Here is a 27,561-nt window from a genome sequence, read left to right as displayed (position 1 = left end):
TCACAATGTCCTGTGGTGATTTACCAGTTTAGCTTTGACTCAGCATTTGAGAAAGTGGAGATAATTATCAGGAGTAGATGTGAGCTAGAGATAAGACAGGAGCAGGTCAGCCCTTTGTGTGCAGTCAGAATTTAAATTCCAACTGAGAAGGGGATAACTCTCTGAGGTGAGTAACTCTTAGATCTGTTTGATTTGCCCTCCCCTTTTCCATGGCCTGTGTTCCACAGCTTGTCGCCCCCACAAGAGAACTCCTAAAGCTATCTGACCATTCTCTGCTGCTCCTGAAACAGGTCACCCTGTTTTCTATGCGTGGAGACCTGTGCTTTGGTTGACGGCTGAGAAAGCAGTCCGTAGCTGTGGTTGCGTCAGGCAGAGAGTAAACAGCAGCTGCTTTTCCTCAGTGTGACCCAGTCTTGAGGAACCTTTCCGCCTCTCTGGCCTGGCTGTTGGATTTATACATTTGCTCCTGTAATCAACTTGCTGCCAGTTCAGAAACTAATCTTTGGGAGAGGGACTGGTTAGCTCCAAGCTGGAACTCGTGTTTTTTCTGCTGGTGTGTTAATACTTCCTGTGCCTTCCAGACTGGTCTAGATGCTAGGACACAAATACAAAACCCAGTATGAAGAAGAAATGTATAGTTTTTGAAGAGAGGAAGATGTTGAGCTCTATGGGTAGGATCATTAGTAAAACTAGTCTTCCCTTTTTTTTTTTTTTTTAAGATTTTGTTTATTTGAGAGAAAGCATGTGCAGGGGTAAAGGCAGTGGGAGAGGGAGCAGGACAAGCAGACCTTCCCCCCTGCTGAGCACAGAGCCTGATGTAGGGCTCAATCCCAGGACCCTGAGATCCTGACCTGAGCCAACGTCAGACATTTGACTGAGCCACCCAGGCACTCCAAAAACACATTTCCTATTTAAACACACACACTCTCTCTCTCTCTCTCTCTCTCTCTCTCAAAGCAGAGGAGAGAGGAAATAGCCAAGTTAGGGAAGTGAGATTTTTTTTTAAAGATTTTATTTATTTGTTTGATAGAGATCACAAGTAGGCAGAGAGGGAGGCAGAGAGAAGGGGAAGCAGGCTCCCTGCTCAGCAGAGAGCCTGATGTATGGAGCTTGATTCCCAGACCCTGAGACCATGACCTGAGCCGAAGGCAGAGGCTTTGACCCACTGAGCCACCTAGGCGCCCCGGGAAGTGAGATTTTAATTGGACTTGCGTGGGAGATGACAGAATCCCACCTTGAGAGAAAGTGTGGAAATGCTTGGGGAATAGCAAACATACAGAAGGGTGAGCTGTGCCTTTTATTGACTAGGTTAAGCTTTTCTTTCTTTTTAAAACCATTTTATTTTTTAAAGATTTTATTTATTTGATAACACAAGCCAGGGGGGAGCAGCAGGTAGGGAGAGGGAGGAGCAGGCTTCCCCTTGAGCAGGGAGCTGGATGCATGGCTCGATTCCAGGACCCTGGGATCGTGACCTGAGCTAAAGGCAGATGATTAACCATCTGAGCTACCCAGGTAGCCCTAAAACCATTTTAATTTAAAGATTTTATTTTTTATATAAGTCCTCTCTACAGACCCAACATGGGTCTCAAACTGACAACCCTGAGATCAACAGTCAGTCTGACTGAGCCATCTAGGTGCCGCATAGGTGAATTTCTAGTCCTAATTCTAAGAGTAAAAATTAATGTTGGCGAAGGAGTTAGGAACCACGGTAGGGTTGGAGTATCTTTAATACTTCCATTTGTTCAGAGCATTATGAAAGTATTTCCTTCAGTCTGCAAAGATCAGGAACTCCTGGTGTTAAGAATTTCCTGGCCTGTACCCGTTTCTCAGCTGCTTCGGTGATCTGGAATATACTGTTAAGTAAAGGAGCCGACTTTCCCGGTGGACCCAGAAGTTACCACCTTTGGGATTGTATGGCTTGACAGCAGAAGTGTCCTAAGTTAATGTAGCACAGATTTTCTCAACATGGGCAATTTGGAGCCAGAGAATTCTCTTCCGTGGAGGCTTGTCTTGGGCATTACAGGATGTTCAGCAGCATCTGTAGTCTCTCCTCACCAGCTGCCAATAGCACCGCACTGATGAGACAACCAAAAATGTCTCCAGACATTGCCAAATGTTCCTTGGGGGCAAACTGGCCTTTAGTTGAGAATTGACTAAACAGGAGAGTTGGTCACGGATACGCCACAGTTACCTTGGGATCCCTGGTCTCTTAAGCTTCATGTTGAATTGAGAAAGCTCTATGGTATAAGTTGGGTTTCATATTGGAGTGTCCAGCTGGTTCAGTTGGTAGAGCATGCGACTGAATCTCAGGGTCATGAGTTCAAGCCACACTTTGGGCATGGAGGCTACTTAAAATTTTGAAAAAGTTGGGTTTCACATTCCCTGCATATGTTTGGGTAATGTCACTTACTGTGGCAAATCTTAAGTTCTTTGCTACAAGGATTAAAATGATCCCTCCAACTCTTGCCATTCTATTGAGATGGTTTACTGTGTGCTAGGATAGATGCATTTGTGATTCATTTAATCCTTATTGTCGTCTGACTTCACCTATTTATATAAATACACCTGCTTTACAGATAAGAAAATGAGATTCGCCAGTTACACTATATGGCCAAGAAAATGGCGAAGATGGGATCTAAGCCTGGGATTTCTGTCCTCCTCATCTTGGGCTTTTTCTATCATGTCTGGAAGTAGGAACTGAACAAGCATCTCTTACGAATCTCCTGCATGCAAGATGTTTCTTCTTTCACTTTTTCCCATCTTTATCTTACAATTTTTTAAGATTTTACTTGAGAGAGAGGGAGAGAGCTCAAGCAGGGGGAGGGGCAGAGGGAGAAGGAGAGGCAGATTCCCTGCGGCTCGGGGAGCCGGACCGGGGGCCTCATCCCAGAACCCTGGGATCGTCACCTGAGCCTCATCTTACAATTTAGAATAACATTCCTTAGCTTCATTTGGTAGAGAAAAAGTATAAAAACAAATGGCCCATAATCTCACTTCCTAGGGAACTCCCACTGACATTTTTCAAAGCAGAAGATATATTTGCACGTGCATAGAAAAGTCCAAAAAGTATAGAAGGGAATAAAAGGAAAATTTAAAGGCCCTTCCCATTAACAGTCTGTTACAAATCTTTCCAGAAGCTATCAATTACACAGGTATAATCATATACACATGTAGGTACACACAGGCATATGCCCCTTTTTTATTTACACAAAATGTATGTTTAGGTTATATATTTTTCTTGACCAATAGGTCTTGGTGTCTGTTGCTATCAACATACAGAGATTTGCTTCATTAAAAAAAAAATTTTTTTTTAAGCAGCTGCAGAGTATTTCCTTCTATGGCTAATACCTAGCTTTGTACTTTCAGTAAAAAAATGCAAGGGAGAGCATTTAGGTATGGAGTCAAACCTCTAAAGCATAAGATGTTTAGAGAGGTAAGTGACAGAGCCACAACACAACCCCACAACCTCCACACCCTGACAGCAGAACTGGTACAATTCACAGCGCCCCAGTACCATGTCCTGGCAACCCTGTGGTCTGAGCTCTTCCCCATGGAAGTGAATTTACAGATGAGGCTCCTTGCCCCAGACAAACCCAGTAAGAGGAGAGGCTGGAGTCCATCTCCGTTTCATCTGGCTCCAGCCCCATGTCCTTGCCCTGAGGTCACACTGCCTGGATATCAAAGAGCAGCCCAAGTCCAGCGTTTCAAGAGCTCTGTGGGGATTTGAGAGAACAGTAATTCCCTGTCTCTGTTGCCACCTCCCGAGATGATTCCTGTGCTTTCTCTTTGCAGTCTGCATGATCCAGCTACCACTAATGTCTGTCATTGTCATTTAAAAAAAAAAAAGATTCATTTAGTTATTAAGCAGGGAGAGAGAGCACAAGCTGGGGGAGGGGCACAGGGAGAGAATCTCAAGCAGACTCCCCGCTGAGGGTGAAGCCTGATGCGGGACTGATCTGTGATCGATGAGATCATGACCTGAGCTGAAACCCGATGCCCAACCATTGAGCCACCCAGGCACCCCTGTCATGGTCATTTCTTGAGTCCATCTAAAGCCTAGTTCTAAAGAACCCTAAACACTCAATTCTGTGAGAGGAAGGAGGAGGAAAATGCAGAACAACCGGAGGGAAGTCCTTCTCAACTGTCCCCTGTGTCTAATTTTCCCTTTGTGATTGTTTTGACTCCCAAGTTCTGCAAAAGAATAATTTCATCCTGCCAGATGGCTACTGGTGAAAACCAGTGTTGGGACCACAAGGTAATATGAGATTCTGAGCAACTGGCTGGTGCCATGGAAAAATATGTCATCTATTGGGCAGCTACTCCCTGAGCAGTGAGTGGGTGCCAGGGCCTGGCTGCCAGAGAGGAGGCCAGCTCTGCAGGGTGTGGGGACCATGAGGAGTCCACTGTGATGGTGGCGGCGGCTGGAGCATTCAAGTGTAGCTGGCCCTTCCAGGAGCATCGTGTGTGGTCACTTTCCACGAGCAGCTCAGCTCAACGCTCTTGACAATGGCTTGACTATTTTGCTAAGCATTTTCCACCCACTGCCAGGCATTTATTGGACATTTTCCCTTGGCCTGGAATGCCTCTCCCCTATGCCTCCCCCAATCTTTGCCAGCCTACTACTACTCATTTTTTATGACGCAGATTGGCAGGGTCCCCTGCATGAAGGCTTCTTTGATTTCTGGGTCGAATTGGCATCAGAAGCCCTCCTGTGAGCTCCCCTAACACCTTAGCTTTAGTTACAGTCCCTGCTCATTCAGCAAATGTATGTAGTGTACTCGATATGCCATGCCCTATTCTAGGGATCACGGTGGTGCAGTGTCCGCGCTGTGCCCCCAGGCAGTTTGTGGGCTCCCTCAAGAGAGAATTTCGGTGTGCTTGGCCTCCAGAGCAGGGCCCGCCCATGGTGGATCCTCAAGGAACAGTTTGATTTTTGTAGGAGACACCTGATCGCTGCCTGGTTGAAGACGCTTCCTCCTAGTGAACGCAAACAACTAGAATTCATGGGAGACAATGGGAGGGAGCAAGGGGGAGGGCTGGGCATGGAGGGAAACAAAACAAAAAAGGAAAGACTTCACTCAGGAGGCTGGTTTCCCTCTCTGTTCTGCACCTGACCTTGCAATGAGGTGAAGTTAACTGCCCTTGGCTGGCTCTGCTTGAAAGCTCAAAGGCCCCCTGGGTGCCTAGCAACAACCCGACTGCCCAGAGTGGTGATTTAGAAGCTGGGTGTGTCCCATGGGCAGGAAGCCACCGCACCACCAAAGCAGCCAGGGCCCCCCCTTCACTTCCTCTGAGCCAAAACTCTGTCTCCAAGTGGGGCCAATACTTAGCGTTAGCCGCATCTTAGCTCAAACTGGAGGTTCTGACAAAGATAACTCCAGCCCTTATGAGGTGTGTGATCTCATACCAAGTCATGTCACCTCCCTGAGCTTCAACTCCCACACCTGTCTTGTTCCTGTCTTATTCCAGCTAGGCTCACCCTCCCACAGCACCGGAAGCACAGAAACATCCAGATGCTAATGTGGCTGAATCTGCCTGATTAGGTGAAGATTCAGTAAGTGATTCTCAGGGGACACTTTGATCTTGCTCTTTTCTTCTGAGTCCCTCTCTTGAGCTCTCCATCTTCCCATTTCTAATTTCTGCACATTAAATCTTGTTCTTAGCTTCTCATTTCTTCCATCCCATTTCTCCGCTTTCTTCTTTTAAGCATTTTATTTTTTTAAAGATTTTATTTATTTATTTGACAGAGAGAGAGAGAGATCACAAGTAGGCAGAGAGGCAGGCAGAGGTAGAGGGGGAGCAGAAAGCCCGATACGGGGCTCGATCCCAGGATCCTGAGATCATGACCTGAGCCAAAGGCAGAGGCTTAACCCACTGAGCCGACCAGGCGCCCCAAGATTTTATTTTTTTAAGTGATCTCTACACCCAATGTAGGGCTCGAACTCACAACCCTGAGAACAAGAGTTATGCACTCCACCCACTGAGCCAGGAGGCACCACCCTGCTTTGCTTTTTTCTTTTCTGCAGTCATTAAACCTCCCCATCAAGACGGGCAAATATTCCACACCTCTAAAAAAATCACGAGTGTTTGGTTTTTAGGCCAATACTATTGCTAAGCTGAACTTCAATTTTTTTTAAGATTTTTTATTTATATTTATTTGAGTGAGAGAGAGAGAGAGAGAGTGAGATCATGAGCAGGGGGGGAAGGGTAGAGGGATAAGCAGACTCCCCTCTGAGCAGGGAGCCTGATGAGGGTCTTGATCCCAGGACCCCGGGATCACAACCTGAGCTGAAGGCAGATGCTCAAACGACTGAGCCATCCAGGCGTCCTAATTTTTTAAATTTATGTATAACAGACATCCTGGAAATTGTAGGACTGGATGAAATTGTCCAAAGTGAGCATATCCCCATAACCACTGTCCAGATGAAGATACAGAGTTTAGCCAGCATGCCAAAAGTCTCCCTCAGGCCCTTTCCTGGTCTTCAATCTCCCGAAAGGTCAGCTATTGTGATTTCTGCTGCCACAGAATAGTGTTGCCTGTTTCTGAACCAAATGGAATCACACAGTGTATACCCTTTCGTGCTTGTTGTCTTATGTTCAAAATTATCTCTGTGAGATTCATCTACCCCTTGAGCCTCTTGCTTTATCCATGCCTGCATACCTGGACATGTCCATTCTTTCCTCCAGTGGTCAGCATCCCCAACCTGGCCTGGGCAGCCTGTGCTGGTCCTCTAGATTTAGATCAGCCCTCACTCCTTTGGGAAACTTTCCCTTATCGGCTCTGGGTTGAATTTCAGTTCTTCCACCTGCTAGCTATATGACTTTAGGCAAGTGGTACTAACCTCTTCATGCCTCGTTTTTGTTGAAGGCAATAATTTCTATATTCCAGAGTTCTTGTGAATTTCAAGTGACATAATACATATTAAATACTTAGAACAATGCCTGGAGCATAGGAAGCACTTAGTAAACGTTAAGTATAACTCTTTTGAATATTCTGCTTTTCTTTGATTCTCCCAGATACTTGTACAAACCCTTGTCCAAGCACTTGTTTTGATTATTGTTTGTCTCACCATGAGACCTTAGCTCCTTGAGTAGAGATTATGTCTTCATTCATTGTATTTTTTCAACAGGTAATTATTAAGTATGCACTACATTCTAGCACTGAGGGTACAGCGGGAAAGGAGCCTTTAAATTTACTTTTTAATAGGGAAAGACAGATATTAAGAATATTAAAAGGGTGAGATCACTTTAGAGAGTGATAAGGCTGTGAAAGAAAGAAAGCAGCATGGGGCGGTATTGGGTTGGAACTGCTACTCTAAGCTGGGTGGGGAGGAGGTCTTCTGAAAGAGTTGTTATTTGAGCAAAGACATGCGGGATGAAAAGGAGCAGGCTCACACAGAACAGGAGCATTCAGGGAAGCAAGTGCAAAGGCCCTGAGGCAGGCACAGTAAGCTCAGTTCTGTCTGAGGAATGCCAAAGAAGGCAGGATGGCTGGAGCCCAGTGAGTGAGTGCATGGTTCTGAGGATGTTGGAGATGTGGACAAGAGCCAGGAGAAGCCATTCAAGAGGTTAAGCAGGGGAATATCAGTTATCTTCGCATCCGAGGTGCCTAGTACACAATATATTCACTGACTGTTGAATATTGGTCACAACATGCCCATGACCAGTTGGTTCACACGAATAATTCTCAGATCGTTTTTCAGATTAAAACTTCATCACTGTACCATGCGCCTCTGGGTTTTTACCAAACCCTACCAGTGCAGATGGAGTTGCTCAGTCATTATTCTAGACTTTTCTTTCCCCTATCCTATCTCATGCACCCTTCTTCAGTGACCCAGATTGTCTCCACCAGAGATCGTAACAGAGATGAAGGAGACAAGCCTGGGCCAGTTAGAGAAAAGGCAGGTAGGAAACAGGTTTGGTCAGTTCCTCTCCTTTCTCTGACTGCAGGAAGGGTCCAGGTCTCTAGACAAGCATAATGATGTGGCACAAAGTGGAGGAGGGAGGCTGAGCAGCAGGAGGGGCTCAGAGGGACAAGGTCCCTGAGTTAGAGCTGATGGGGTAGTGCTGCAGCTGCAGCAGCCCTTAGCCCCTTAAGGTGTGACAGTCAGATTGGGAGCCCATCTGGAGTCCTAGCAGCAGAGTGGGGCTGCTGGCACAGCCTGAGCCATGACCATGATCAGCCAGAGGAGGGGAAGATCCAGCCGATAAATCAGGAGGGAAGGGTAGACCTGTGTCTTAGTGATAGGAATTTACACAACAGCAACCCCTCAGTTACAACAGTGAGACTTTATTTTTGTTTATTTCCAACCTCTATTTTTATGAAATATTACACATGAGGGAAAGCACATAAGGGGCACCTGGGTGGCTTAGTCGGTTAGGCGTCTGCCTTCGACTCGGGTCGTGACCCCGGGGTCCTGGGATTGAGCCCCGCATCGGGCTCCCTGCTCCGTGGAAGCCTGCTTCTCCCTCTCCCACTCCCCCTGCTTGTGTTCCTTCTCTCTCTGTGTGTCTCTCTGTCAAATAAATAAATAAAATCTTAAAAAAAAAAAAGAAAAGCACATAAAACAAATGTACAGTACAACGAATGATTATAAAGCAGACATTCGTGTCACCATCACCGAGGTCAGGAAATAGACCATGGCCAGCACTGCTCCCCGCCAATCTCTTCCAGATTACAAACTCCTCTAGAGACTGCCAGCAGCCAGATTTTTATAATAATCACTTCCTTGCTTTTATTTATAGTTTTATCACCTATGAATCGCATGGAAAGTCTTAAGTTGGAATTTTCTCATGTAAATCCTAAGACTGAAGACCACAAGGGAGAACCTCCTTCATGTGGATTCCCAGGCCCTGGGGAGATGGTGGTGGATTTGCACTCTTCCGCGTTTGGAGATGGTGGTGGATTTGCGCTCTTTGGCCTTTGGCAAAGAATGCTCTTTTGAGGCTTCTCTCCCTCATTATGTTTAAGGCACCTGAAGAGCAGTGTGAGGGGAGCAAAAAATGCACCCCAAGCTGAGCCTGTCCCTGGGAACTTACTGTAGGGTAGAGAAAGCATGGATAAACATGACAGAACAGGGCGAGTGCCTAAAGATACCCTCAGGTGAATGCTATGGGAGTTTTGAAGAAGCGGAGATCACTTTAGCAGCCAGAAGAGGAACAGGCTTTGTGGGAGAAGTGGCAGTTTGCTCATTCATGCATTATTTATCAAATATTTTGGAGGGCTGGCAGTTTGCCAGGAAATTAGATAAAAGGATACAAAAATGAATACGGTAAGATCCCTGCCTGCTCATGGCTTAATGGTTTAGTTAGCACAGACACAAATGATTTGAATAGAGTATGCTTTAAACACACAGTGTAATAGGAATGATGGGTTGCCTGGGGGTATCAGTCAAGGCTTAGGAGCTGAGATCCACACTAATCCTTGAAGGAGAGAAGGATAGGAGTTTGGCAGACAGGGAAGGGAACTGTTGGAGCTGCAGAAGCACAGAGGTGGGAAAGAACACAAGGTCAGTGTTGGTAAAAGGTATAGTTTATGGTGGGAAGGAGAGTGGGACTTGATAGGTAGCATGGGTGAGCGGGAAAGGTGTCCTAGGCAAGGGGAACAGCATGAGCAGGAGAATGGAGCCAAGAAATCATGGTACCTACATGCATGATACTAGGTAATTCAGTCTTGCTGCCGTGCACACACATCAGGTTGTGATGGAAGGTGGGATAATTAATTTTAAATGTCAGCTTGACTGGGCAATGGGGGCCCAGATACTTGGTTGAACATTATTCTGTGTGTATTGGTCTGTGAGGGTGTCCTGGGTTAAGATTAACATTTGAACTGGTAGACCACGTAAAGTAGATTGCATGCCCTAAATGTGGTGGGCCTCATCCAAGCAGTTGAAGGCCTGCTTGGAACAAAAAAGGCTGACTCTCCCATGAATAACAGAGATTTTTCCTGGCTTGGGACTCACACATGGACTCTTCCTGGGTTTTGAGCCTGCTGACTGTTGGACTGCGACTGAAATACCGGTTCTTGTTCTCAAGCTTGAGGACTTGGACTAGACCCATACCATCAGTTCTCTTAAGTTTCAACTTGTCAACTTACCATACAGCTCTTAGAACCTATCAACATCTATAATTGTGAGATTGAATGCCTTTGAATACACCTTTTCAGATTAAAAACATTATTTCTTTGTCAGAGAGAGAAAGGAGAGCAGGCAGAGGGAGAAGTAGGTTCCCTGCTGAGCAAGGAGCCCGATGTAGGACTCGATCCCAGGACCTTGGGATCATGACCCAAGCCAATGGCAAATGCTTAACTGACTGAGCCAACTAGGCATCCCAGAATAATAAATCTTTTTCGATAGATGGATGCAAAGCAATACAAACCAGTCTCTCTCCCCTCATTCCTTCTTTCCCTCCCCCTGTTCCTCTTGTTGCCTCTGTTCTTCTGGACAACCTTGACTAACACAGAAGGGAAAGGGAAATAACTTTGGAAAGGCAAGTTGGTGCCAGGGCACAGAGGACACAGAATGCCTGGCTAAAGGACTTTGAATTTTATTTTGAAGGCAAAGGGAAAAACACCGAGTTTCCTGAGCCAGAAAGTGACTTAATAGGAGCTGAGATCTAGGAAGGCAAAGGTTGTGGTGTATATAATGAATTGAAACAGAGATAGTCAGAGGAAGCCTCTAGAGATGGGATATTGGCTTTGTTTGCGTGGGACCTCTGATGCCGAGAGGTTGGGAGCCCCTGGATGTAGTATAAGGGTGCAGGAGCCCGAAGCAGATAGCAGCACAGCAGAACCCGAAGCAGATGGGAACTGGAGATGTTGTCAGTGGCGCTGATGGGACTTGTGAGTAACTGGGAATTTGGAAATGGGGTGGGAATAGGGGCTGGAGGAGGTAGAGATTTGGGAATCATCTAGAAGGTGGTGTCAAGTGCTACACCAGGCGGCCACAGAGGGGCGGGGTGGCAGAGTCTTGCAATTGTGACAGCAATCAGCTCAACGTGGCTCAGTTAGTGTGACTGAAAATTTAAGTAAGACTAGATCCAAGGGCTCAAACAATGCCAGTGGGACTTGGTTTGACTGTCTCTTTCTCTCTGCTCTCTTTTCGCAATCTGTTGCGGTCCCCTTCCCAGGCAGTTTCTCTCCTTGCAGTGGGAAGATGGCTGCCACCAAGGGCCATGGTGACATCCTGCCTTCAGCAGAGAGATTCACCAACTGGACAGTTCTGACCAAAGTTCCAGAATTGAGTCTCACTGGTTCTCTTTGGGTCATATGCTCATCACAGAAATGCTGCTAAAATTCTCTGACTAGCTAAGCCTGGGTCACGTGTCCACCCGGCACCTAGCAGTAGAGACATCTCCTCTAGAGCCATGGGGATTGAGAATTGGGGGAGGGGCTGCTGCAGAAATGGAAGTGCCTTCATCAGCAAGAGAATTGGATTCCGGGCTGGTAACCATAGGGGAAGGGGCGCTGGAGACCCACGGGGTGCTCCTTCTGTTAGTATGAGGTAGCTGCAGCCAGAGGGGCAGTGGGGAGGAGGCCCTAGGAGTCTGGGGTCTAGGCTGGCAGCAAGGGAAGGGGTAGACTGGGGTCTAGTAGTAACTCTACTGCCTCTTGGGGCGGTGAAAAGATTGGGGAGGGCCATTTTGACAAAAACCTGACAAGAGAGAAGACAAAGTACTAAGTGAGTCCTTGTTCTCAGAATAAAGGCAGGGAAAGCCAAGTGGTTGGGTGACACCCCATCAAGATATTGCTGCTCATGGAAAGGGCAGACATTGTCTGGGGACATTCATGGGATTGTGAGAGGGGATGAAGGAAAGGTCACTGCCAACTGGCTTGCAGAAGGAGAAAACACAACCAGATTTCCTCAAGTTAAAAAAAAACAAGCTGATGTATTTTACAGTAGTCAAAAAGTTACAACAGCCAAAAACAACCTAAATTCCAATAGTAGATTGATTAGATTGTAATGTCCACACAGTAGAATATGACCTTTAAAAACGATGTTTCATTTGAGATGGAAAGGTATTCACAATGTAGTTTTGAATGACAAAAACAGAGTACAATCAGTTTTTGTGCAATAAATGTGTATACACCTCTCTCCACCTCTATAAATCTGGGAAGATGTACACCACAGTGTTAATATTTTGTGTCAGTAGGGGTAGGACCACAGCTAAAGCTTATCTTCTGATTTCTCTGTAATCACCTTCTGGGTAGTTGATCAATTAGAGCCAGCCCCTTGGGTCCAAGTTCCAAATCTGCCACTGCCTGGCTTGACAACCTTGGGCAACTTCCTTAATGCTTCTGAGCCTCAGTTCATTCATCAGAAAAGAACAATAGGGGCACCTGGGTGGCTCAGTGGGTTAAAGCCTCTGTCTTCGGCTCAGGTCATGATCCCAGGGTCCTGGGATCGAGCCCCACATCAGGCTCTCTGCTCAGCAGGGGACCTGCTTCCACCTCTCTCTCAGCCTCTCTCTCTGCCTACTTGTGATCTCTGTCTGTCAAATAAATAAATATAATCTTAAAAAAAAAGAACAATAATGGTTCTTAACTGATAGAGTAGTTGTGAGCATTACATTATCTACTATTACCTGCAACGCTGTTAGCAATATGCCTATAGTAAACACTCAAAAATGTAGTTACTCTTCTTGTGCAATTGAAAAGCCCAGAAGGAAATATGACTATTGTATCAGATGTTTCGGAAATAGGTGTCTTTATTGGCCAAGTAGCTGTGGTAGTCACCAACAAATGAAGTATTATTAAGATAAGCGATTTTCCTGTAACACTGGGAAACATCTGAGACTAAGATTGAGAGTTCCTATTCTCCCGAAGCCTGCACACTAGCAGGGAAGACAGATGATAAACAGGTGCTGTGAGGATAGGGTGATCAGGAAGGCAGTGACATTTGAGGGCCGAGAGCCAACCAAAGGCTGCTGAAGAAGAGGAAGTCAAGGGAAACAGAGTGCGAGGCCTCGTAGCAGGGAGGAAGTCCCAGAACCAAAAGACTGCCAAAGTGACTGGAACGAGGGATAGTGTGGTGTAGGCAGATGAGAAGCATAGCGCGCCACGGAGGACCCAGTGCAGGCCTTGGGGTGGGGGTGGGGGGGTGGTCTCAGGCAAGTCATCACCCGCAGGCAAGTCAAAGCCTCCGTCTTTTTTATTTTTTAAACTCCGTCTTTTTTTGCAAAATAGGGATGATAATATTTTGCCTCACGGGTTGAAATGAACAAAAGCATTGTTCGTGGCAGCGCTTTGCAAATGACCGTTTGTAGCATCATTACAAACACAACCGTCGGAGAAAGAGGGGCGGAGCTTAGCAGCGACTTAGCGAGCCGTGCTGGTCGGCGCGTGCGCGGTAACCTGCCAGACCAGGGCGGGGGGGTGGTGGTGGTATGAACTCAGGCCCCGCCTCCAACCGCTCAGTCTGGACTCGCCTCCGGGCCCCGCCCTCTTCCGCGGGCACCCAACCCTGCGTCCCCTGCGTGCTGACGTCAGGCGCGTGCCCCTGTCCGGCAGCCGAGGAGACCCCGCGCAGTGCTGCCAACGCCCCGGCGGAGAAGCTGAGGTGAGTGCGGGGCCCGAGGCTCCCCGCGGGAGCGGGTCCCCCATCGTCCCGTCCCCGCCGCGCGGCCCCCGGCGTCTCCCCGTCCGCGGGGACTCCCCGCCTCTGGGATCCCGGGAACCCTGGGGGCGCGGGGCGCGGGGCGCGGGGAGGGGTGCCCGGCTCGCGCGGCGCCGTCCGGGCGAGCACAGGTCCGGGTTCTGTCGGGAAGCGGAGGGGAGAGGGTGGCGGCGAGGCAGGCGGGGGCGCTCGGCCGCCGAGAGGTGCGCGGCCCGGGCGCTGGGTGCCGGCCTGAGGGCGCGGTCGGGGCCGGGCTGTCACCGGACAGCGACGGCAGGAAGGGGTCACACCCATCCCGGCGGCCTGGGGCCCTCTCCCCCTCGGCCCGGCCCCGCGGGCTCCGAGGACGGGCGGCGGGCCGGGGCGCGGAGGGCGGGGGCTGCGGAGCCGCTCGCGGGTGGCTCGGGCTCCCGGGTCGGGTCTGCCCCCTGCGCCCCGGCTTGGACTTCCTGCTTCTCCGGGCGCAGCCGCGGACATTTTGCGGCGGGCTGGGGGAGGGGAGCGGAATCGCTAGCGCGGCGGGGAAGTGGCGGCCGGGGAGGGGGCGGCTCGCGGACTGCCCTGGGCTGTGCCTGCGACGCGCTTCCCTCCTCGGCTTCGCGGCCCGGCGGCGCCCGGTCAGGCGGGCCGGGTCGCTGTTTCTCCAGGCTCCTTTATTCCGGCCCTTAGGTTGAGTTTCTAGCACCATTTCCGTTTGCCTCTCCAGTTCTCCCTGCTTATTCAGCTGAAGCTTCCCTTTCAGGGAGTTACCTAACCACCTCTCGAAACTGTCGTTCTGCCGCTTGCTTAATTCCTCTTATAAGGGTGAATTTTTCTTTGTTCATTTGTTTTTTCCTCCCCTTTAAGTCCAAGAGAAATGCAGTGTGGAGGATTACGTCATCGCAATATAAGGGGTGAGAGTTTTAACTCCTACAAGTCAGGGACTCACCGAATGAAGACAGCGTTTTGCAGCCTCAGGCACTCAGTGGCACATCCTGCCTGCTTCCCAGCGCATCGTGTTCGTAGACGATCCTTTGAAATCTTTTGGCTGTCTCAAAGGCATCTAGAAAGAAGGTTTAAAATCTCAAGATTAGCTTGTGCCCGGGAGTATAGCGCAAGACAACACCTACAGCCACTTGTGTAGGCAGTAACTTTAAAGATCCCTTTGCAGTCGAATGAAGTGATTTGTGGGAGCATTTCTTTGGTTCACAATGACTTTTCCAGACTGTTTAACTTCTCCCTTATGACTTAGCGATGCACAGTACAGACCTAAGTTGGCTCATTTGGCGCTTTTTGTGGCAAGGGTGTGGTGGAAAGAGAATCAGTTCGTTTTACGCTTTACCTTTGCTTGCTAGACAATTTAATTTTGTAATTAAAAACGAATTTTGGATTTTTAACCAAAACCACATCAGTATCTATTTTCAGACTTTTGGATCACAGTATTTGTTCCTCAGAATATTAGGTACATCCCCAGTTGTATATCCTTCATTGATTCTGGGGATATAGCACAGAAAAATGTTAGCATTGTAAAGCAAATGAGAGCCCATTGTGTAATGGCATTATAATAAGGGTAGTTCATGTTGGAACAAGTACTTTCCCATTGTTTCTCTTGTGTGTAGATAGAACATTGCTTGGTAAGAAACACTTTAAAGAAGTACGGTTAAACCAACTTTCTGTGTTGTGTAGGTGTTGTAGATGATTGGATAAGTATTGGGCTTGGATCTTCTGAAATACATCTGTCATAATGTGGTATTTTGTTTTAAAACACTTCCTGTTGCATTATTTCTTGTGACTTCTACATTAAAGAAGTTTAAATATACATACTTCAATTTGCATCATTCCTTTTAAAATATAGCAGAATGTTTAGGGGCGCCTGGGTGGCTCAGTGGTTTAAGCTTCTGCCTTCGGCTCAGGTCATGGTCTCAGGGTCCTGGGATCGAGCCCCACATCGGGCTCTCTGCTCGGTGGGAGCCTGCTTCCCCCTCTCTCTGTCTGCCTCTTTGCTTAGCTCTGATTTCTCTCTGTCAGATAAATAAAATCTTTAAAAAAAATAGCAGAATGTTTAAATTTATAGTTTTTAAACTGAGGCAAGGATAAGAGATTGATAGTTACTGAGTATTAAAAAATGCGCGGTTTTCTAGTAATTTCTTCAAGACCTAGAAGGTATCACATCCTCTTAAAATATTTCTGACCAAAATGTGTATTCAGTTAAACTTATTTTTTTGGGAGTCTAAGGCCCATGTTACAGTAGTGGAGGTTAGAGCTTAAACATCTGAGAAATTCTTAAAGCCCAACAAGACCATTGCAACTGGGGTGCCTGGGTGGCTCAGTGGGTTAAGTCTCTGCCTTTGGCTCAGATCATGGTCTCAGGGTCCTGGGCTCAGCAGGAAGCCTGCTTCCCGCTCTCTCTCTGCCTGCCTCTCTGCTTACTTGTGAATCTCTCTCTCTCTCAAGAAAAACGAAACAAAACAAAATAAAACCAAAACCCAACAAGACCAAATCTTGACATTTTCTGTAATTTCAAGATTGGTTTTCCTTTATTCAGAACTTTTTCTGCTTAGAACTTTATGGTCTATTAGAAAAGCATTTCTAGGTTGTTTTTAAGATGGTTACACTAATAAAAAGTTTTGATTCAAGAGTGTCACATTTGGAAAAGTTTGAAGTACAATTTACTGTGCCTTTCTGGGAACAGTATTTATAGGCATTCCTGGGAGTAAAAGTCAGATTGTCCTTTTATTTATAGATACATTTTAGATGTATTTCTTTAGTGTTTTTGGGGTCTTTTTGAGAGGATAAGGAACACAATGAGAAGCATGTTAGTCTGTAAGGGCTTCCTCTGCAGGGGAAGGAGGGGTTACTATTTTGTTAACTTAATGTCCCATAAATAGTTCTTTCATGTATCCTCCTATATCAAAGGGCTTCATTCTAGGCTTTTATGATAGTGTCTTATTCAGTGTTCTCTTTCAAATCTGTTAGTGTCCCCCACCAGGATGTAAGTGATATGAGAGCAGGACTTTGACCTGGCATGGAAACCCCTGTATCTCTAGCACCTAGAAAAGTGCCTCATATATAGTAAGCCTCAAGAAATGTTTGTCAAATGAATGAATTTAATGGTGTCTGAGGGTTAACATTTTCTTTCTGCATATTCCATAGGCGTGTTTACTGTGCTTCCTGAGACTTGTGCTTGGTCAGCCATATCCATATGGAGGCTCCTTGAAGTGAGGATTACTAATCTGCTCTTGCTTGATGTTAGCCCTTTGTTTAGTCCAGTGCCTCCCACAGCTGTACTGTCTGGACTGTTCACCATCGCTTAGAAAGTTTTTTCTGATGACCCGTTCTTATTCTCCTAAAAATTATTTAGACTTTGATGTTTGCTTCTTTCCTCTCTTTCTTTTGTTTGCTGTAGCAGCTTATTTTTGCCACTTACTCCACTCTGCTTAACAGTATCACATTTCTGGTCATGTTAGGCTTTGTCCCTTACCAGTTTCTACTTTCAGTTACTCATCCTTTTAGTCCAAAATATTTTTGCTAAAGCAATTTTCATTACTTGTTATTTCAGTTATGTCTGCTATTGCTGCTGTGAAATTCCTGGATGTTAAAACTCTTCTTTACTAGTTGCCCCTGGGACATTGGTCTTAGAATGCTTATTGCATGAGGTTAAACCAGGTGTTTTTTGTTTTTAATTTTTTAATTTTCTCAGGATTTTATTTCTAAGTAATGTCTGCACCCAGTGTGGGGCTCGAACTCACAACTCCAAGATCAAGGCATGCTGTACTGATCGAGCCAGCCAGGGACCCCTGAAACCAGGTGTTTTTCTTTTGAAAAAATATTGTAGGGGCGCATGGGTGGCTCAGTCCGTTAAGCGTCTAACTCGATTTCGGCTCAGGTCAGGGTATCAGGGTGGTGAGATTGAGCTGCACATGGGGCCCTGCGGTCAGTGCGTAGTCTGCTTCAGATTTTCTTTCTTTCTGTCCCTTCTCCCACTTGAGTGTGTGCTCTCTCTCAGATAAATAAAACATTACCAAAAAATACTGTAGAGAAGTATTTCTGAAATATTTAGCTATTATGCTGAAGTCCACAGTAGTTTCTAATACAGGAAAAAACTGTATTGTTAAGTCCTGGGATTCACCAATGATTGGCCGTCTGTCACCTCTGTTGCCCACTCAGTTCTTTAACTCCTGCCTCATGTTCTCCAAAAGTAAGCCATTTTGGTTTGCCATCTTAATTCTGCTGTCTTGGGCGCTATACTGCTGGTATCATAATTAAAGGTGTAGACTCTAGAACCAGACTGCCTGGATTCAAATCGTACCATATATTATCTACATGCAGTCTGAGTAATGTCTTTGTGACTTAGGTTTACCTTCAGTAAAACAGGGCCAGCAGTAGTCCCCACCTCACAGTGTTGTTGTGAGAGTCAGATCAGTTAATCTGTGTGACGTACTTAAGACAATTCCCTGGGACATACTAGGTGCTCAGTAGGTGTGTGTTCTTTTATTACTGCAGCCTCTCTCAGGCTTCATGTGTGAGAAGCCGGATTTTCCCTCCAAATCAAAATTTTAGTAACCACCCCTCCCCCAGATTAATGTCATGAAAGCATAAAAATTATTAAATGAAGTTGCCTGCCTTAAGTTTTTGTCCACTCTCTTAACCAGGGTTACATAAACGAGGTTATAAAGTCAAATACAGTGTGTGGACTATGGACCAGCAACATAAGATCACCTTGGAGATCCATCCCAGTCCCACTGAATCAGGATCTGCATTTTAACAAGACACCCACATGATTTTTATGCACGTTAAAGTTTGAAGCATCCTCTTTAGGACTGCTAGAAGGATGTCTTAAGGGATTTCAGAAACAGCATTGGGTACTTTATTTTTATTTTTCCTCTACTTAAGTATGAACTGGTTTCTTTTAGGCAGTGTACCAGAATTTATTGCAAGGATCCTAACCTGAGGGGGCGAAACTGGTTTGGCTTGTAAAGAAGTGAGTTATAGGGGCCTGGGTGGCTCAGTCGGTTGAGCATCTGCCTTTGGCTTGGGTTGTGATCCCAGAGTCCCAGGATTGAGTCCCACATGGGGGCTCCTTGTTCAGCGAGGAGCCTGCTTCTCCTTCTGCCTGCTGCTCCCCCTGCTTATGCTCTCTGCCCCCCCCCGACAAATAAATAAAATCTTAAAAAAAAAAAAAAGTGAGTTATAGTGTCTTGCCTGTTGTGTGGAATTGCCTCATTCTGTGCTCACTGTGAGGAGTATAAAGTTGTTAAAGTACCATTGCCCGCTTAGTACTAACTAATCATAAGTTCTAGTTTAGAATATCAGTTACACATTTGAACTCAAATGATGTTTTATTGAAAACATTGTTTGGAAGAGCGTATGATCAGGATGATTCCTTTAATAGTTGGTTATGAGAACAGGTGAGCTACAAAGGTGGTGTTTAGCTGGTGAAATGTAACAAATCTTTTCTGTTGAAATTAACCATATTTCTAATCCCAAGGGAAAATACTGATAACTAAAATCTAGTCCTATTTAGCTACTATCCTTTTTTTTAAAGGACTAGATTGAATTTTTTTTTCTAATAACTTTTTCTTAAACTGTTTGGTGTAGGAGAAATCCCCCAGTACTATCCCTGTGTAGTATATGCTTTAGAAAAGTGTTTCCTAATCCTTTTCAAATCAAGGCAGACATAGAAAAGTATTCATATGCCACACTGAAGTGAATGGATGAGGCTCGTCTTGGCTGGCTGGAGAAGTTGAGACCCCAGGAGAGCTGGGAGCAGTGTCTCAGGCTCATCTGTGTCCATTCTGTTTCAGGTGGCAGTATGAAGTCATCTAGTGTTGGATATTAAGGCATAGCCATCCTTTTCAGGTAAAAAGATAACTGTTTGCTGCTCCTTATGGGAGCAGAAGAGATTGAGAACAGACCAAATGAAGAGAAAATGAAACCAGGGGGAGAACTGGAGGTAGAATATAAGAAGACTGTGTTAGTTCTTGTTAAGGAGTGTGAGAAAATTGCTCGTAGAAGAAAGCGTTCGTGAGGTTTCAGCAAAATCCATTTGTTTTGTTGATAAGCAGTTTGAGAGTATTTGTAATTTTGGTTTGCTTTGAAATCTGTTTGAAAGCAGATGAAGAGCCGGGGTGCCTGGGTGGCTCAGGTCATGGCCCCATGGTTCCAGGGAGCCTGTTTCCCCTCCCCACTCCCCACGATTTCTCTCTCTCTCATGCTCTAGTACATAAAGTCTTTCAAAAAAGCAGATGAAGAGGAATGGGAAGTAATTCAATAAACTTTCTTAACAAGTAATTGTTGGTATTTGTGGGATTTTCATTATACAGCCTCACTGTAGTATTTACTAGCTGAATGCTACTTGAGGGGAGCTTAATTTTATAATCTTTTGAAGTGGAATTAAGCCATCTATAGATCACTTGTTAATACCCAGAAAACCATATTTTTATTTTGGAGTTTGAGATTAACAGGTTTTAAATAAAGTAGCAGATTTTATATATGTTTTTACAATATTTAATTTATTTTTAGGGAGAGAGCATGCACGTGATCCCGGGGGGAGGGGCAGCGGCAGAGGGGGAACGAGGGAATCTCCCGCAGAATCCATGCTGAGCAGGGAGCCTGACGTAGAGCTCAGTCTCACTGCCCTGAGATCATGACCTAAACCAAAATGAAGAGTCCCAACATTCAGCCGACTGAGCCACCCAGGTGCCTCAGATTGTTAGATTTTAGAATGTAGATTTTCATTTATCAGATAAGTAAGGAAAAAAATGAATAGTTCCTGTGCATATTGGAGTGCTAGGGTTTAAATCAATATCTGATGCCCTCATGTATTTAAGAGTGTCCAAATAGAATAAATAGTACAAAATATAAGCTGTGGAAATGTTTGACTATTTTAGGTCCTATTATTTTTTTTGCTCTGGTCACCACAGGGCCAAATGGAATGTTAGATGATTCTGAGAGTTCATAAACCAGTAGAAAGGGGGGTAGGGGATAATTTTAATTTTAAGAGTAATGCCTGTGTTTTTCTAGTGTGTTTTGGAATACCTGAGGGATATTTCCAGGAGAGTGGCATCAAGTAGGAAACTGTAGTTACTATATCCCCATCTTGGAAATTCTTGGAAGCTTGTTTGATGGACATCCCCTCGCCCCCATTTTGAGAAAATGGACTGGGAGATGTGGTGTCTGATAGTTTATTAATATCCATTAGATTCAGGGACTGTTGGTGTGGCCAAACAGTGCTTGCTGTGGATAGAAAAATGGGAACAGTTTTCTCAAGTTCCTGAGATGCATGAATGGTAGAGACTTCAGCAGAGGCCATGGATGATCTGTTCTTGGTGTGTATTAAGCCCCACTCAAAAGGTGTTGCATTCTTGGGATTGAACGGAGTATGTTATATATAAAACACATCTTGGGGGTCTCTGGGCAAGTAGCTCCATCTCAACTTAAAATTGGGGCAGGTATTGGAAGGGAGAAGCAGCCCAGTATTAGGAACTGGGAAGGTGATTGTCCAGTGGCTGCGAGGGAATACTCCGAATTGGGGGTCATGATCTCCAGTTTCTTCTGTTCTTGGATCAGTGATCCTAGTTACTGTATTTTACTGTTTTCCAGTATTCTGAAAAGCTTGCAGTAGTTTACAGCCAACATTTTAATGTTCTGAAAGTCATAGAATTCATAACTTTTATTTTATTTTTTAAAAGATTTTATTTATTTGAGAGAGAGGAACTGAGACAGAGAGCATGAGCAGGGGGAGGGGCAGAGAGAGAGGGAGAAGCCCGCTCGTGGCCAAGCAGGAAGCTTGATGTGGGGCTTCGCCAGAGATCATGACCTGAGCCGAAAGCAGCGGCCTAACTGACTGGGCTACCCAGGCGCCCCCCGAGAGTCCTAGAACTCATAACTATTTTATTTATGGTTCAAAGACTTTCTCTGACTTTTTTAAAAAAAAGTTGTTCACATACGTGAAGTTAAGTTTTTTTAGGAGTTTGTACAATAATCTGCAAAGTCTTTGTATTTTACCATTTGACATTTCTTTTGCTTTCTCTTCCTTGTTACACATACTGCCCATTCCTGCCCCCAAGAAAAACCCCTACCTTGGATCCTATCTTTTAGATGAATGTTTTCTTTTTTCTTGGTTGTACCTAGTATGTGGGAGTGAAGGTATATTCTCCTAAAAACTTGTCCTTGGCTCTAGTTAAATCAGAGTCAAGAAAAATCATTTCACTTAAAACTATGTTGCTAGTCACCCCAGAAATGGGGGAGAGGGGAAAGATGTAGCTAGATATAACTTTACATATCCAGGTAAGTGTTAGGTACTTAGGTTGGGCTGTCTTATTTCTTAAAAAAAATTACTATTTTTTTAGTAATTGAGTACATTTTCTTCAGGGGCAAAATTAATTCATGTCCTGGATGTGATGTGTGTTAAAGATAAAAAAGTTTGTTTTCTGGGCACCTGGGTGGCTCAGTGGGTTAAGCCTCTGCCTTCGGCCCAGGTCATGATCTCAGGGTTCTGGGATTGAGCCCTGCAATGGGCTCTTGGCTTGGGTGGGGAGCCTGCTTCCCCCTCTCTCTCTGCCTGTCTCTCTGCCTACTTGTGATCTCTCTCTCTCTCTGTCAAATAAATAAAATCTTTAAAAAAATGTTTGTTTTCTGTTGAAACCAGATTCTTTACCTTTGCTACTTTCATTTGGAGAAATTGGTATCATTTTTGCTCCTATAAAATATAAATCTGTCTCTCTTGATTCCAGTCTCTCTTTTATTTATTTATTTATTTATTATTAATTTTTAAAAAAGATTTTATTTATTTATTTGACAGAGAGAGATCACAAGTAGGCAGAGAGGCAGGCAGAGAGAGAGGGGGAAGCAGGCTCCCCGCTGAGCAGAGAGCCTGATGTGGGGCTCCATCCCAGGACCCTGGGATCATGACCTGAGCCGAAGGCAGAGGCTTAACTCACTGAGCCACCCAGGCGCCCCTCAGTCTCTATTTTTAATATGAAAATGAGATGATTCTTTACAAATATTAAAAAAGTAAAAATCTATCTAAAAAAAGAAACAATACATAGTAATAGCTTTTAAAATAGAACTAATCAGTGGTAAAGATTTTTATGAAGATCTAAATTCTGGAGATAATTTTTTGGCAGTCTTGTGATTCCTTAAGTTCATTATACACTTTCAATTTATTTATTTATTTATTAAAGATTTTATTTATTTATTTGACAGCGATCACAAGTAGGCAGAGAGGCAGGCGGGGGGATGGGGAAGCAGGCTCTCGGCTGAGCAGGGAGCCCAATATGGGGCTTGATCATAGGACCCTGAGATCACGACCTGTGCCGAAGGCAGAGGCTTAACCCGCTGAGCCACCCAGGCACCCCACACTTTCAATTAATTTTTTTTTTTTTTTTTTTAAAGATTTTATTTATTTATTTGACAGACAGAGATCGCAAGTAGGCAGAGAGGCAGGCAGAGAGAGAGGAGGAAGCAGGCTCCCCGCTGAGCAGAGAGCCCGATGCGGGGCTCGATCCCAGGACCCTGGGATCATGACCTGAGCTGAAGGCAGAGGCTTTAACCCACTGAGCCACCCAGGCGCCCCACTTTCAATTAATTTAAATGTAAGTGAATTGTTCCAAAATTAGACTAGACATTTTTGTTATCTAAAACTACTGAGTGTAAGATGCACATTAACTATTTCACTGTGGTACAGTTGCAGTCACAATGTGATATACATAATTCTTAGGGATGCTGCCTTTTTAGGAATTTTTTGTTTGTTTTCTAGTTTAAAAGTTGGTAGAATTAGGCATTCTCAGAACAGGACATGGCATTCCCTGGAAATAATACTGGGTGGCTTCAGACACTTTGTGTTAACTGCTTCAGCTAGTTCAGGTTGTGGACTTGACTTATGCCTTGGGAATATGGGTTTTCTAGGGCACCTGGGTGGCTCAGTTGGTTAAGTGGCTGCCTTTGGCTCAGGTCATGATCCCTGGGTCCTGGGATCCAGTATGTGGGCTCCCTGCTCAGCGGGAAGCCTGCTTCTCCCTCTCCCTCTGCCTGCCACTCTCCCTCTCTCTGCCAAATAAAGAAATAAAATCTTTAAAAAAAAAAAAAAAGGAATATGAGTTTTCTCTCTGGAAGAGTAGCAACTAAATTTTTCTTTGTTTTTGGTTCTTTATCCAGATACTAACAGAAGAGGGTTTAGGAGCCTAGAGGACCCATTAAAGGGGGATATTCTGAGTACAAAGAACAATTTTTTTGATCTGCATTGCTCACCCATAGTATCTTATTAAATTTATGGATTCAACAATTCTTTGAGTGCCTGCTCTGTGTCAGTCACTGTTCAGGGGTTGGGGATAAAGCAGTGAATGAAATAGGTCCAGTCAAATTTGTGCCCTCATGATTAACATCATAATGTGTGAGTTGGAGATTCGTGTTTGGAAAAAAAAAACGAAGGGGAGGATGATTGAGGGGGGAGCTAGTGGTAGGATGCAGTGGAATGCTTCAGAGTTTGGTAGAACTTGGGTTGCAATTTGAAATAAGATAGAGGAGGAGTACCTGGGTGCCTCAGTAGCTTAAGCATCTGATTTTGCCTCAGGTCATGATCCTGGGGTCATGCTTCACAAGAGGCATGAGCCAGGAGCCTGCTTCTCCCTTGCCCCCTCCCCCTGCTTGTGTTCTCTGTCAAATAAATAAATAAATAAATAAAATCTTTAAAAAAAAAATAAGAGGAGTTCTCCAAAATGACTTTCAAGCAGAGACCTGTGGGGATGACTAAATGAGCTTTCCAGGCAAGAGCATTCTAGAGGGAGCAATTGTAACTACTTTCAATCAGCAACAAGTACTATTATACTTAAGTTTATAGGAAATCTTTAAAAATGAACATGAAGCAAGTGTATTTCATAATGCATTTGGAGTATCATTTTAGTAGCTTAGTTTTCCAAGATATGGTGTATGTGTATATTAACCATAGAAGTAGTTGAAGGTTAAAATAGAAGTTTGTGCTTTGATGGTGTTGCTTTTGGTTTCAAGTGCTCCTGAAAAGGCAGATTTGTTGCCAACTTATACTGGTTATTTTTCAGAGTATTTGCAACTCTGTCTTTGTTGTTTTTATTTCTCATGCTGAGAGTGGATAAAATACACTTAATCTTCTGTACAACCAAACTGAAATGCCTGTGCTCATGCCAGGAGACCTGCACCGTCCTGGATTTTGGTGCTGATGTTACAGCGGTGCCTAATGTTTGTCAGACTATGCCTTGAAGTATATGGTTGAATGCGTCTGTCGAAGTTCACCGCATTAACAATAAATTCTACATAAAAATTGGTAGACTTTTTTGATTTAGAGTCTTGGTAATCTTGTCTTGTTCTTTTAAAATACGGCTTGTGGTTTATAAGATGGATTGTATGAGAATCTGAATGAAGGTACCTCTGCCACATCAAATGTAACAAAGGAAATCATGGTCAGTTTTGTAGTTGGCATCTCATTTGGTGATTTCTTGAGAGAAAGATTCTGTTTGTCATTCATTTTATAGTGTATGTTGTTGCCTTGATAATATAGTGACTTATTTTTTGTGGCCACTGTATGCTTGTATGTGGGATTTCTGATACAGGCTGGCACATGATTTCATCCTTGATAGACTTAGGACCAAATTACTGTGTACTGATTGTGAAAAGGCTATTATGTGTTTTCTTACAAGAGAGCTTTAAGAACAGACAGCCTGACTGTAAGGTTTCTTCTTCTAACTTCTCCATTTGTGGTACAAACCAGTCCTCTAATTTCCTAAACTAAAAAACTTCCTCATAATTTGCCATCTTCTTAAACCCATCCTCCAGTCCCAAACCCATCAACTTTCTACTCGTTTTCCATGCTTCTCCCCTTGTGCAGATCCTTCATTATTAAAGTACTTTCTTAGCTGAGTTCTTTTACCTTTATCTGGTTACCTTTGGCAGTCCACCTTGGAATACAGGTACAAGATTGATCGTCTAAAACAAAGGTGTTCATGAATTTCCCACCCGGGTTAAATGAAAACCCCTCTGCTTAGCTTTTGGAGTCTGTATGACTTGGACTTCCCCAGTTTTTTTGTTTCTTCCACTTTGCACGTTGGCACTGCTTGTACTCTTTCTGCCCATACTCCATTTATTTAATTATTTTTTATTTATTTTTTTAAAAAAGATTTTATTTATTTATTTGACAGAGAGAGATCACAAGTAGGCAGAGAGGCAGGCAGAGAAAGAGGGGGAAGCAGGCTCCCCGCTGAGCGGAGAGCCCGATGCAGGGCTCGATCCCAGGACCCTGGGATCATGACCTGAGCCGAAGGCAGAGGCTTAACCCACTGAGCCACCCAGGCGCCCTGCCCATACTCCATTTAACTAGAGATTTATTCTCACATTCTTCTAGACCACTCTCCCATATTTATCATTACTCCTTTGAAAATCTGTGGCACTTGTAGTTTATAGTGTAATTTTGTAGCAGTCAGACTACTATAGCTGTGTTCTTCTGTAATGCTTATAACCAGTAAAACACATGATGTGATATATGATGTGTGTAAAGCTATTTAGCATAGTGTTTGGCACAGAGTAGGCATTCAGTAAATTATTGAAATGTTTTGGAGGCCTTTAAAGGCAGGGTTTCTGTCTTACCCAATGTAGTGCTATAACAAGCGCTTAAATGTCTTGCTGACTTAGCAGTTAATAGAGTTGTTTCTTGGAAGAACAGAAGCCTATTGTAACATGCTCTAAGTCCCAACTTGTGTCCTGATGCAGGGAAGATTGGATAAGATCTGTTAGGTGCTTGGGTCTTGTTCTTTAACTGATACCCGTGAATGTGCCAACACAGCTACTGTTTAACTCCTTTTGCATTTTTTTAACACATGAGAACTCAAAATTTTAATAATTAGTGGTAATACATGTTTGTTTTTAAATATTTTATTTATTTGAGAGAGAGAGAGAGTGAGAGAGTGAGCATGAGTCGGGGGGGAAGGGGAGCAGAGGGAGAAGCAGGCTCTCCGCTGAGCAGGGAGCTCAAGCTGGGGCTTGATCCCAGAATCCTGGGATCATGACCTGAACTGAAGGCGGATGCCTGCCTGACTGAGCCACCCACGTGCCCCAATAATACATCTTTTTAATAACATTGTGTTATATTGGTAGTCTTCACAACTATTTTTAATATGTAAAGCATTTCATCATGTGGTATATTGTTACTTTATCACTTTTCTTTTGCATTAACTATTTTGCTGTTAGAACATTCCATTGTTTCTTGATAAAGTTTTTTTTTTTTTAAGATTTTATTTATTTATTTGACAGAGAGAGACAGCGAGAGAGAGAACACAAGCAGGGGGAGTAGGAAAGGGAGAAGCAGGCTCCTCGCAGAGCAGGGAGCCCGATGCAGGGCTCGATCCCGGGACGCTCGGGTTATGACCTGAGTGGAAGGCAGACTCCTCTAATGACTGAGCCACCCAGGAGCACTTCTTGATAAAGTATTTTATCCATTTTGGATAAATTGTCTAAAGTGGAATTATTTTTTAATTTTTTAAAAAGAGTTTATTTATTTATTTGATAGAGATTACAAGTAGTCAGAGAGGCAGGCAGAGAGAGAGGAGGAAGCAGGTTCCCTGCTGAGCAGAGAGCCTGATGTGGGCCTCCATCCTAGGACCCTGAGACCATGACCTGAGCCGAAGGCAGAGGTTTTAACCCACTAAGCCACCCAGGCACTCCTGCAATTATTTTTTTAAAGGGGGATACAAATGTTTTAAGAGGGACAGATGGAGAGGGAGAGAGAGAATCTCAAGTGGACTCCCCAGTGAGAGTGGAGCCTGATGTGGGGCTTGATCCCACAACCCTGAGCCAAAATCAGGAGTCCGATGCTTAACTGACTAAGCCTCCCAGGTGCTTCGTTTGCTTTGCATTTTAAAAACTTTTTTTTTCTTAAGATTTTATTTATTTGACATAGTGAGCACAAGTGGGGGGACAGCAGGCAGAGGGAGAGGGAGAAGCA

The 27,561-nt window shown here is 44.6% G+C and overlaps 1 protein-coding gene across 4 annotated transcripts in view; it reads left to right on the top strand.

The window, feature by feature from the left end:
* Positions 1 to 13,484: 13,484 nt before the first annotated feature.
* CDC42 (cell division cycle 42) overlaps positions 13,485 to 27,561 on the top strand; it is a 48,564-nt gene continuing 34,487 nt past the window's right edge. Inside the window, exon 1 of one of the 4 annotated variants that reach the window (XM_080800431.1) lies at positions 13,485 to 13,556. The gene's annotated coding sequence lies outside the window, so the exon portion shown is untranslated. Of the gene's footprint in view, positions 13,745 to 14,459; positions 14,507 to 19,394; positions 19,452 to 27,561 lie in introns of those variants that run through there. The other 3 variants (XM_080800433.1, XM_080800435.1, XM_080800432.1) reach the window with 3 other exon arrangements.

Source organism: Martes martes (genome assembly GCF_963455335.1).
Source record: "Martes martes genome assembly, chromosome: 4".
Classification (NCBI taxonomy): domain Eukaryota; kingdom Metazoa; phylum Chordata; class Mammalia; order Carnivora; family Mustelidae; genus Martes; species Martes martes.
Note: the sequence above shows the minus strand (reverse complement) of the source record. Positions and strands in the feature narration are given on the sequence as shown.